A 12,740-nucleotide genomic window follows, 5' to 3' on the forward strand; every position below is an offset into this window, starting at 1 on the left:
TTCACTTCATTATCTGCCACATCTAGTGTCACAATCAGTGCTTAATTGTTCCCGGGGTCCAGTCCTTCTAATCAGCATAAGAGAAAGAAATTGGCTCATCTCCATAGGGATGGATTATCATAGCATCACTGTCCATGTCTGGACTCTGGGATGGTGAAGAAATACCTCCAAGTACAAAATTTATCATGTGCTTCCCGCTTCCTGGGTCTATATCCTTGCCAGCTGGCTTCCTCTAAATATACTAGTTCATATTTCCCTTCTTGGTCTGGTCTTCGATAAACATTTTGAAGGAAAAGCAGTTCTCAGTTGTATGCCCATGGTATTCATGGTACCCTCAATGTTTGTCCATTGCCCTGTTCTCTGGAGGGGCGAGGAGGGTAGTAGAACAACTTTCCTTTGACTTCCCTTAAGATGTCATCCCAGGACCGGTTAAGGGGCATCCACTCGGGCTCAGGTTTCGGTTCCTTCTTGTTCCTTGGTTTTCTTTGATTCTTTTTTGGTCCTGAATACTCACTCCGGGGTGGGATTCCCTGGTAGTATTGAATGTAGTTATTCTGTCTATCCACTTTGAATCTTTTGTCCCTTTTGTATGACGAGCGTCTCTCCGGGGACTCCTCATCATCATGAATCCTTCTGTTCATCTTCACTGATTTCATGAAGTCATTCTCATTCATGAACTTTGAAGCTAGTGTGTAGGCTGAGGCGAGGCTCTAGGACTCCCTATGGATTAGGTCTTTGACATAGCCCTCACAAGATACTGGGTGCAGATTCCTCCGAAAGATATTAACGGATTATTTCTCTTCCAGGTTGGAGAGTTGATTGACCGCTTCTTGGTATCTCTTGATAAAGTTGGGGAGAAATTCCTTGCTTCTTTGCTGGATGGTTCCCAGATGGCACATCTGTAGCTCATTCATACGGTTGGCTTGGAACCTTTTTGGGAATATCTCACAAAAATCTTTCCACGAGTTTACGTTCCGGGACAGGATTTTTCTAAACCATTTTTGAGCTCCTCCCTTTAGTGTTGATGCAAAGAAACATCACCTTATAATTTCGCTGTAGTCGTAGATATTCGAAATTTGCTCAAAGTAATTTAGATGCTCTTCAGGGTCCGCCAATCCGTCAAAGGAATGAAAATTGAAGTGTCTAAGACTGGATTCTTTGGGGGTAGACTCTAGTTTTCTGGTGAAGTGGGTGGCTTCCACTCCAACTTCCATGTCCCCCTCAACTTTCCTTTTGAGGTCAAGGAGAGCCCGAGCTATCTGTTCTTGCTTAGATTCTTTCTCGGGCTCGGAGTCTGAGGAGACGTGAAATTTGTGGGTTTTCTTTTTCATCTTTGCTTCTTCTTCCTGGATTCTTTTTTCAATATTTTCCTTGGCCTTGGCCTCTTTCTCCTTCCGGATTTGGTCCTGGAGCGAGACTCTTCGATTTTCATCTCGGGCATCGTCGGTTGGTTTTTTCATATTTTTTGCAATTCAGTCCAAGAAAAAACCATGGTTTTCTCTGGAGTGCTCTTCTTGATCCCCTGGGTGGGTCTCAGGTTCAGGATGGTTTTTGTCTTTCCACAGACTCTTGGCAGTTTGAATCTGCTCCGGGGTCATGTTTCCCCAGGGGGTTGTTAAAGTTTCTGCATACTTGTGAGCTGCTTTCTCTATGGCAATCCTTTATTCTCCTGGTTGGAGTTTCTGAGATGAAGTACGGTCCAGGGGAGCCCCTCTTCTATCTCCTTAATATTGCCATCCCTGGGAGGAAACAACCGTTTTACTCTTCCTTATAGTCATTATTTTCAAGGTAAAACAGACAAGATACCATAAATATAATGCTACGAGTGTTTTTAGAGTACAGATAATGAGCAAAGTAGATCTGATAGGGTCGAAATGTTAACCTTACTGGGGTGCAAAGTTTTGGCCTCATGGGTGGAGTGAAATGGCTGGAATCGACGACACCATTGAATCGGAGGTTCGCCCCCTCCTTCTAGCGCCAATGATAACTCTCTTTCTTCCCCGGATATTCTCCTTTCCTTTCTCAAGCTCGAGCTCCATTTGTGCGGAAATGATGGTTTGCGGTTAAGCTGTAAGGTGGGCTTTTTACAAAACGGAACCGGAGGGGGGGCATCCCTGGGACAACCTCGGTGTAAGAAAAAGAATGTGGTTTCTTGAAGGTGAAGAAGAAGAAGAAGAAGTAAAAGAAGAAAGGAGCTATTCAAATATATTGCAGTGGTGTGTGTATATGTATAGAGAGAAAATAATTAGATGTAACCCCCAAAACCCTTTTTTCGGGGACTTTTATAGGCTCCCAATTTTAGGGTCTTGGGGGTTTGTACTCTTCATCCTAGCCATTGGTGAATATTGGTTGGTGCATGATTGAATGATCAAGATGGTCAATAGGCTCAGTTGTCCCCTTGCTACTGGGATGTCCTAAGATTTTGACACATGGAGGGTTGGGCCTGGGGTTCTTTTCCTTTGGGCCTTGTAATGTTTCTTGGGCTTAATAACATTAGGGCCTATCAATGTAAGTAATATAAAATAAATAATGCCTTCATTAAATAACAAATAAAGAAGAGATTATAATAAAAAATTCTTCATCTGAGCAAGAGCTGGTACATTTTATCAAGGTCGATAAGTCTCGGTAATTTGAGAAGACTATTACCAGATTTTCGTATGTTGAGTATGTAAAACTTCTAATAGCACTATATTATGTACCTAATCTTAATACTAAGAGTATCTTACATTCAAAGTTAAACATTTACCTACGTCAAAATTTATGACATGTCCACCGAAAAAATTTATTACAGGTCTCCGGTGATGAGTAATTAAAATAAAGAATTAATCTACTTGTTATTAATTAATATATATACTTAGTGTGGAGATAAATAATATATTTATATATATGTTTTAAATGTGTAGTGTTATGTATCAATTTTCATCACGTCAGAATATGACTAGAACACAGGCGACAGGACTACATATGACGGGATCAGACGGAAAAGAGTAGCACATGACTTGGATGTGATCAAAGAAGAAGAAACTGGTGGATTAGAATATTAACGGTCCTGGTTTTTAGGAATTGGAGCTAACCAAAAATACCTATTCTTCCGCAATGAACATGAACTAGAGAGAAAAATGAGGGGATGATAAACATGGGTTTGAATTGAGCAAGAAAGGAGGAACAAACTTCTGGGAAAAATTCACTAAATATGTGAAGGGAAGTTATATATAATCACAAAAATATGCAAAACCAAATAATGAAATAAAAAATGAAGGTAAAAATGAGAAATAACCAGTGACTGAAATTTATAAAGATCGAAATGAAAACTTACTTTTATCACTTTAATCAGAAATCGATAAGAGATGAACAAGCTGAGTCGCCTAGCCCTCTGAGAAGACTAGATTGTAATTCAAGAGAAATTTGTCCCACTTACACTATGATGGGTTCGCAAAGTCCCTCCCAGGATAAAATAGGTATAGACCTATTCGTACACAGTCACGACAAGGTCAACGGGGATCAACACCTCAGTTCGCCTGAGAATACCTTTCTGATTTGAGAGAGATAAGTTTTTAGAAAGAGAGTGAGTGGAGAGAGCGAGTGGCTACTGCTAGGGTTTTCTAGGTTTAGTGTATCTCCTTGTATGTTCAATTAGAATACCATAATCACATACTTAAAATTATACTTGAAATATTAATTAAAATAAAATAAATAAATATTTCAGTTTTTATTCATTTAACAAATCAATCAGAAATATTTATAAAATGAATTCTGAAACAATTTCTGTTAAAAAAACAATATTGAATTATTATTTTTAATTAAATCGGTAATAAAATTCCACGCCCAGTTCGCCTCGCGTACGCGAGATGCGGAGCCATTCGCCCAAATCGCCCTTCGACCCGACCCGTGGCATGGCGAGGCGGCGATGGCGCATGTGCGCGCTCGCGCGCGAGGCTCACACTAACTGTAAGAACCCAAATTTTTGTCATCGGTAAAAGACCCTTATAAATAGTAATATAATAACTTAAATTTTGAGACCTTGTAAAACGTTTAATGAATAGTAACCCTGACGGACGGGGAAATTTTTTTTTAGCCCACACTATGTTGTGCATGAGAAAATGAGTTTCAGAATTGATATTACGATTATACGTACCAAATGAGTGTATGTAAATGCTATTAGTTTTCGAAGAAAACAAACTTTGAAAAACGACCGTATTTACGACCCATCGAGGATTACGGGGATCACAATATAATTACGAGATTAAAACCCTACGGATTTATATTCAAGTATGATAATTAAAAATACAAGGAATAAATACTAAAGGAATTACGTCGCGAACCATTTATGAATAAGTATTACGAAAACGTTTAAACGACCGAGCGAACGCGTAAACGATTAAATAAACGTAACGCACTAACTAAACCATGGTAAGAAAGTAACCATGGTTACTTTATCAAATAGTAAGCTAACCATAGGATGATCAAGCAAGCTATCCAAATAATGTGCTAAGGAAGCTAACACAAGTAGTTTCTAGGAAGCTACCTAAGATTTGTCCCCAAGATTTGGAACAAGAAGAAACCTAGAATGCTATGCTAGGAAGATTATCAAATCAAGTGGAAGATATCAACCCATCTTCCTAGAAGTTACCTAGAAAATCAACCAAGCTAAGAAACCAAGAGGAGTATAAATACCCCCCTTGATGCTTCCATTCGGCCCTAATGCAAAAGAAGGGGAAATCAAATTCAAAACTCCAAGTTCTAGCTCTTTTTAAATCCTCCAATTAATTCTCAATCCTCCTAGAAATTAAACTTAGGTAAAAAAATTCTTTCATCTCTTTTTATCAAGGTTTGATGGGTGGAATAAATTCAAGAAACTCACTAGTGAATAGTATGAATAGTAACCTATCTTTGGTTTCTTGATTTCAATGGGGGTTTTAGGTTCTAAAAATCATACCAAGCACTTCCAAGACTCCACCATACTCAAGAACACATCTCAAGCTTTCAATAAAGGTTAAAATCTTTGGCCCAACTTTATTTAAGATTCATTTTTAAGATCCATTTAGTATGTGGTAGAAAAGCTTAGTTTAAGAAGTGGTATTGTTGAGATCTTGAAGTTTAAGTTGAGTAGATTTAAGGTTGATTGTTGTTGCCTCAAGAACATGATGTTCTTGAGAGGATTTTGTGTGTTAATGATGAAATGATGATTGTTGGTGGTTGTGTTAAGAGTTAGGGCGTAAACGAAACCCCGATCGTAAACGTAACTACGTTAAAACCAACGAATCGTAACTTTAAGATTCTGCAGAAAGTCCCGAAGTTGTAAACTGTAGTTACTTGAAAAATAACCCTTGTTTAGGATAGAAAATGTTATAAGGATCGTTTAGGCGCTTGAATCGCTTGATTCGGATTTACGGGTCAAAGGTTATGGCCGTTTTACTAAAAGTGATTTACGCGACAAAAACTGCTACGAATCACGAACTTTGAAAATATAAAGAATCGACTTAAAAGTGTTCATAAATCATTAAATTTTTACAGAGAGTAAAATATTGAGTTTCCTAACTACCATAAAAATTTCAAGTGAGAATAATGACTTGTCAATTTTATAAAAATATCAGAGCCGAGACCGCACGAGTAGAAACCGTAAGAATCCATAAGCGGAGCCGACAACGATAATGAGAATGAATCTAAGATACTTAGAAAAATGAAGCGACCATGATGTGAATAAGGACTTAAAGGAATAATAAGGGTAGTATAAGTTGAGAGGGTGCATAATAAGTAGCGCCTGTGTGCGAGTCGCCGTAAAATAGAACGGGACCTAACGAATTGTGTTTATGGTTATAGATTTCCAAGCGGAACCTAGAGTATCCTCCACCTCGAGATACCCAGGCAAGTTTTCAAACCCTACCTTTTAAGAACTTTTGTGTTGTGAATATTTTACAAAACTGTGATATATGCATAAGGTTGCTTTAAACTATTTTACGAAGTTTGAGATGTATTACATTACTCAATTGTTGATAATTTCTAGTATATGTTCATACCGAGTTCGAAATATTATATTTAGACCGATAGTCGGTCGGTGTAAGCTTATAAAAACCCGGAGGTATCCCAGAGGAGTTTATAATTGAGAACGTTAACGCTAGCGAGTAGCATGGCGTGTATATATTTTAGACCGAGGATCAGTCAGTTAAATTGATGAAAACCCAGAAGTATTCCGGAGGTGTTTATTTAAGAATATTAACGCTACAGTAGAGCGTGATGTATAAGTCGTAAGACCGAGAGTCGGTCAGTTTTGTTTTATAAAGTATAAACCCGGGAATCATCCCGGAGATGTTTTGGACGATTATAAGTCGATAGTAGTACGTTTTAAAAGGGACTCAACGTCCACTTATGAAAAATTAAAACACCTCGAACTTTTATTAAAACAATTTCCCAACGATCATATTCCCTCAACTATATTTTATTGATGTAAATAATAAATACTATATACTTATTCTTTTATCATGGGAGTAGTATACCCCAACAATTATTTATTTCAAACCTGATTAATCATTAAAGATTATTAATTGCGTAAACATAAACTAGTTGAGGAATATTATTTTAAATACTCTTTTGAAGAGTAAACTCATTCGAGGTTTAATTATTTATCGATTATCATTTAATTAACTATTATTTAATTAAAGAGTTTATTTTGATTTAAAATCATAGATCATGATTTAAAACATACTTTCTGATTTCAGAATATCATTCGAATAATTTCAGATCGTCGGAGAATATTATCTTGACTTATTTTAAATATTTTGATTATAGTTTCAAAAGAAACTCCCCCTTATGTAATAAATCTGTTGACAACGGTCAACTCACATCCTTAGTACTTTCTCCGAAAATTCTTGGAAGTACATATATATATACGTACAAATCAAAGTGTACCTATCAACAAGCAATATGCTTGGGGAATAATATAAGTTCCAGATATATGATGGGATTCTTACAAGGACATGGAGGGGTAGACTCCAGTACTTCGTGGACTGGGGAGACTACCAATTTACTACCACATGAGAAGGTATCTTATATACTGATGAACATGTGGAGTATCCGTACCTGAGAGGGATGGACGCAAAACCGTGTCTTGAGAGGGATAGACGCGAAGTGTGTACCTGAGAAGGATGGACACAGAAAAGGCCTGAATGCGGCCAGGATGATAACCAATAATAAAAAGGGAACCGTCCTTCTACTAGTAGAAAAGGTTACTATTTCCGTAGTACGACTGATCATAGTATGCGGTGTCTCCAGTGAATGTCCTATTCTTCCAATTAGAATTGTGATGCAATACCGTAACCCAAGCCTAGGTGCTTGGTTTACTAATAAGGTATTCGCAGGTTAATAAAATCCACTAAAGGGTTGTTTTCATAAGAAGGTGTGTATCACCAAGGAAAACTATTTTGAAGAAAACGTATTTATCAAATATGATGTTTTACGTGAGTTAATCATACAGTCATTTTCATATTGTACATTATTATGCTGGGCATTATAGCTCACTCTTGCTTTCTTTTAAATGACACAACACAACAGATAACCAATATGCCGGTGAGGGACCTAGTCGCTTGCAGTCATGGGGAGGATCCCTGGTAGCTTTGTCTCGGGTGTGCTAGAGTATCAGATAGATATAAGATATCAGTCGTAATTATTGTAACTTCATGCAGAGGTTATAAATAATTGTTTGAGATCCTGTAAAGTACATTCGAGTGTAATAAAAGAAGATTACATCTTGTACGTCATTTCTAAGACTATAACTTGTGTGTGTGAGTATGAGATTGGGGTCTGTGGATTATTGAATCAATACCAGGTTACACGTGAGTGAAGGATGACGTGACGACCCAGATTCCTGACCCCGGATTTGGGGGCGTTACAGAAATGGTATCAGAGCATTAAGTTATAGTACTAAAAAACGAGAGTGTTAGGAGTCTGTCTAGATGCGAGATTTCGTAAGAGCTCAGATAGAGTTCATCATTGGACTACCGGATGTAGCCTCAATGTGTAGGTTAAGATAAGTGTATATTTGAGGAATTAAGGTATGACTTATGAGACCATTGGAGATTATCAGAACGATGAGGAGAAAAATTAGAATCATATTTGATTTGGCAAGGATGTGGATGTAGAATTGGAGCTGAGTCTCCAGAGCATTTGGGGTTAAAGACGATATTACCAACACCATATGTAAATTTTGATAACACGAGCCTTGATACTCGTAGTTCTTTATAGGTTGCCCGTGAAGGGGCATCACATGTGAGGATCATGAAGTCTAATTATTAGCATACAGTTGAGGTTATTGGCCCAAACTAGTTGACAGTGTCATTTTACCAAGGAGGATGGGAATGCCGTAATAATCACAAACTCACCAGAGATAGTGTCCAATATACCCTTGAGGATTCTAATTCTATTACGGAATATTTGAATGTAATATAATAATGTCATCATAGGACGAGTACACTATGTGATATTATTAGTGCACTTAACATGTAAGGATATGATGGTTTAGCTTAGAAATTAAGAGCATTGAGAATTAATAGCATGTTTATAATTAAATGGCATATGATTACAACGAGTGATGGTTTGATCTTAGAACCTTTTAAAAGGATAAACCAGTGAATCTAGAGTGGAATTCTTCGGTAGAAATGATGTCAGAGGCAACGTATATATACACGTAGACCTCTAATATATTCGGTAACGTATGTTCAATTACACACACATGCCACTGAACTTATGGACTGCATTGAGATCCCTAAGAGATCTCTTTGATCTGTTCCCATGGGGAACTGGCCACTTATAGTTAGTAACGGATGCGTGTAGCAGGCAACTATTGGCTTAACAGATGTTTTTGGAATATTTTTGAGTAAGGTCTTCGAGGTAAAACACCGGAATGACAGATATACGTGCGAAAGTCAAGATTAGTAAGCAATTTTAAAATGATGTTGAAAGAGAAACTATGTGAAACATGGAATTACAAAGATGAAGAGGTGGTATCATTCTCAAGAGGATAATAAAGAGAGTTAGGATAATCAGTGAAATATTTTGGCACCTACTCACTATCATGTTACTCCCTCCAAATTGTTGATCATTCGTATCACCTTGATAAGTCATATCAGGCAACCTTTTCGTTCCCTACTTTGAACTTCTGATGTGACAATATTGAATAGTCTTTCTCCGTATCAGGACTTGTTCAATTCTTTTAGTTAATCCATGAACTTTCATTCATAGATTATGATCTTCTTGTTCAACTCAGAGATATTTATACTTCATTTCAATTATCCAATATAATTTTTTTTAAAATTTTCCCTCAAATTCATCGATGAATATTCATAATGAGTATCTTCATTTGAATCTTCTTTCATACTTACTCTTCTCAGTCGAGATTGTAAATATCTAACAAGTAGTTAAAGACAGGGATGATCTAATACCCATAGATTCCTCGGGAATCCTTTTCTTCTAATCGGGATGAAATCATATACCAAACTTTGAAATCATAGTAAGGGTATCAATTTGATATTGGTATTCCGAATTCAATTCTATTTGAGAATCTAATAAAGTATGTGAGCGAGGACACCTCCGAGTGTACCCATTTATTGGTAAGAAATATTTGATAAGAGGATATCGATTTTTTCCGATGCCAAGACCACTTGATTCAGAGTTATAATTTTCTATCTCGGCCCAAATTTAAAAACTCTTTATTTCAAAATCGTCATCCAGGTAGCCACAATTTCTTCAGTGGTTACGATGTTGAGATTTTTTTTACAAACAAAATGAAATATGCCTAGTTGCATATGTTCTCATGAATGACTAGTTAATTGTCCTAACTAGTCAAAATTTTAATTAATGCAACGAAAGCCTAGCTAATCGTCCTGGCTTGTTGCTATGGGCCAAACCAATTGTGCTGGCCATTTTCTTAGCCGGTTGATAATATTGCTTGATATGGACTAGTTATTATTTTGCTAGTTCCACTTCCAATAAAATTTTGATTATTCCATAGTGCATTATATATGCCAGATTTAATTGTTGACGAAATTTTCAAAGAATGATTTAATTGAGACCTAACTAGGTCGCCCACTCAAACGAGAATTCATATTCAGTTTTATGAAATATTTTGTTCATGAAATATTTTATTCTTTCGTTTGTATAACGAATATCCAATTAAAATTACAAAGTGATTGAAGAACAATATACTTCCTTATTTATTAATCATTGGATAAAATTCCTTCTTTCAAAATAACACCTCTTGGAGACCTCAATGGTTAACCTTTGGTTGAGGATGTCATTCGATATTTCTTTCATTATTCGAGAAGAAAAGTATTATTTCAATGGGAAAATCTTACAAGTATCATTCGTATGATGTTATTATTCAGCAATCATTGCTTTCAATGGATATTCTCCATAATATCACAATATAGAATTCTAAGGACATGGAAGGATAATCCTTGATTATATTCTTCCTTCCAAGTTATAAATCTTCTGAGTATTGCGACTCTTTTATTCAGAGCTCATTATTTGTTCAGATGTTAGATTTTGAAACCTTGTTAAGACTGTCTAAATTTCATCGATATCGTGAAAATCATTTTTTCAAGGCTAATTGCCTTCCCAACAAAGAGGGATATAGTTGAGAACCAATTGTTGTAATATGAGACTGAAAGCTCAGTGCTATGATGGTGCAATCAGAGCATCGTGAGGAGTAAGTTTTTTAAAAACAAGAAGAATACCATGTTTAGTTAATATCATAAGTATCTTTAATATGGTTATAGGAGAACGAAAATAGGGGATACAACTTGATTAGTGAGGTACACTTCTACGAAACATTATCAGTAGAGGCGCTAATAAATTTAGGGAAAACCAAACATGTATGAATTTGAGGAATAAGATTTTCAAGAATTAAAGGTAAGGTTAGTCGCAATCCCGTGCTAGAATTACTCGACGATAAAAATAGGATGTTGCATGAAATCTAATGATATGTCTACGCAGCTTAAGGACCGTGACATAAGGCTTCCTAATAATAATCTAGAATAATTGCGATAAGGTTTGGACTGAAAGGGACAAGGAGTTTACTTATGAGAAAATTTTGGAATTTTTTTTTACTGAACACGAGATAGAGGCTATAGTAAAATTGATCAAAGGCCATGATTAAAAATATATTATCATCAAGGAAAGGCCAATGTGGTGGCCGTCACTTAAGTAGAAAAAGATATATTGAGGATGACAAATCTCAGAATAACTGATGAAAAGGATCGCATGAAAAGAACGCTTTATTACTTAACAAGAAGACTTAAAGATGCCTAAAAACGTAAACGGATATTAGTCGTAACAGAATATGAAAGGGGATGTCATCGAGTATGTAAGTAAGTATTCGACATAGTTGAAAAATGAAAACGGAAATGAGAGGGTTAAAATTTTGGCAATTTCGACTTGTAGATGACCCAAATAGGAGTAAGAGTTAATTATAATAAATTTTGAAGGATGATTATCAAGAACCAAGTTAGCCGTCGTGTTAATTGAGGATTTTAGGTGATAGATTAAATAAGACCGCTTACTTTATTATGCAAACGATAGATGTCCACTCTACAAAATTGATATGAACGCGGAAGAGATAATTGGGACAGAGAGACCATGTGACGACTGTGCCACGCAAGTACCCAAGATTTAATTAGCGGGACTATTTCCCAAGATATTTTGCGAAAAAGAACGGACAGAGAAATGACTTAGGGTTCTCAAATCGACAAGTAGAAGGAGAGGACTATCCTGACCATTGAAGATACGTCTAGCGGCTTACCTTTTATTTGAAACGGTTGGGGAATCGCCTATTATTGACAGATAATTCGTGTAGATGTACTTACCATGCTAGCATACGAAAAATAGTCGCCGATATCCCTTACGAAGGGCAACGTGAAAGAATGAAGGATGTCATTGTCAGAGCTGATAAAAGGCAAAGAAGATCGTACACGCCCTATAAAGGTCACTAGTAGCAGGTACCAATAAACGTGAATACATCTAAGGCGCTAGCGAGAATAACAAGTACGACCCAGAAAGTGTCGTAGTACTATAGATATTATACAGGGAATGATTAAAGAAGTCCGACCGATGACAGAAGCTGAACATTGCACGATCCTAAAATGTGTCAATAAATTGCGTATGAAATGGTGCTCCTTCAAGATGGCAACAGGACGATGACGTGCTTTACGTTACTACAGGAAGAAATGTTAAATCTAGTGCTAAGCATGTAGCACGAGACGAGCGTGTAGAAATGCGACGAGAACTTCTTACATAGAATAATCGACAGAGATGATGCACCCAAAATGGGAAAATGTTAAGGAATGAAACTCTAGCACTAGTAGGAGTGATGTAGGAGAAACGAATAAGATGAAGGATGATTCCAAACACTAGGAGATGCGCTAATCGTCCATGTTATCAATTTTAAGGGAAATGAAGTGGCCAGTTGACGTTAATCAAATTATCGACAATAACAAGTTATCATGCGTTCATTGGAATGGCTACAAAGCTTGTCCGGAAGAAAGAATCGTTCTCTCTTAGGTTGGGAAGAAATTGGTAAGCGGAGGATACTGGACCATAGTTGAGTCCACAGACCAAGGAATTCCTAGAACTTATCAGAACCCGGCTAGTGGCAGCCATGAATGAACAATAGAGATATGCGGACTAGGACTATAAAGACAGAAAGTACGAAGTAGCGGACCAAGTATTGTTGAAAGTACCTCCCGAGGAGG

Source organism: Apium graveolens, chromosome 7 (genome assembly GCF_009905375.1).
Source record: "Apium graveolens cultivar Ventura chromosome 7, ASM990537v1, whole genome shotgun sequence".
Taxonomy (NCBI): Eukaryota; Viridiplantae; Streptophyta; class Magnoliopsida; order Apiales; family Apiaceae; genus Apium; species Apium graveolens.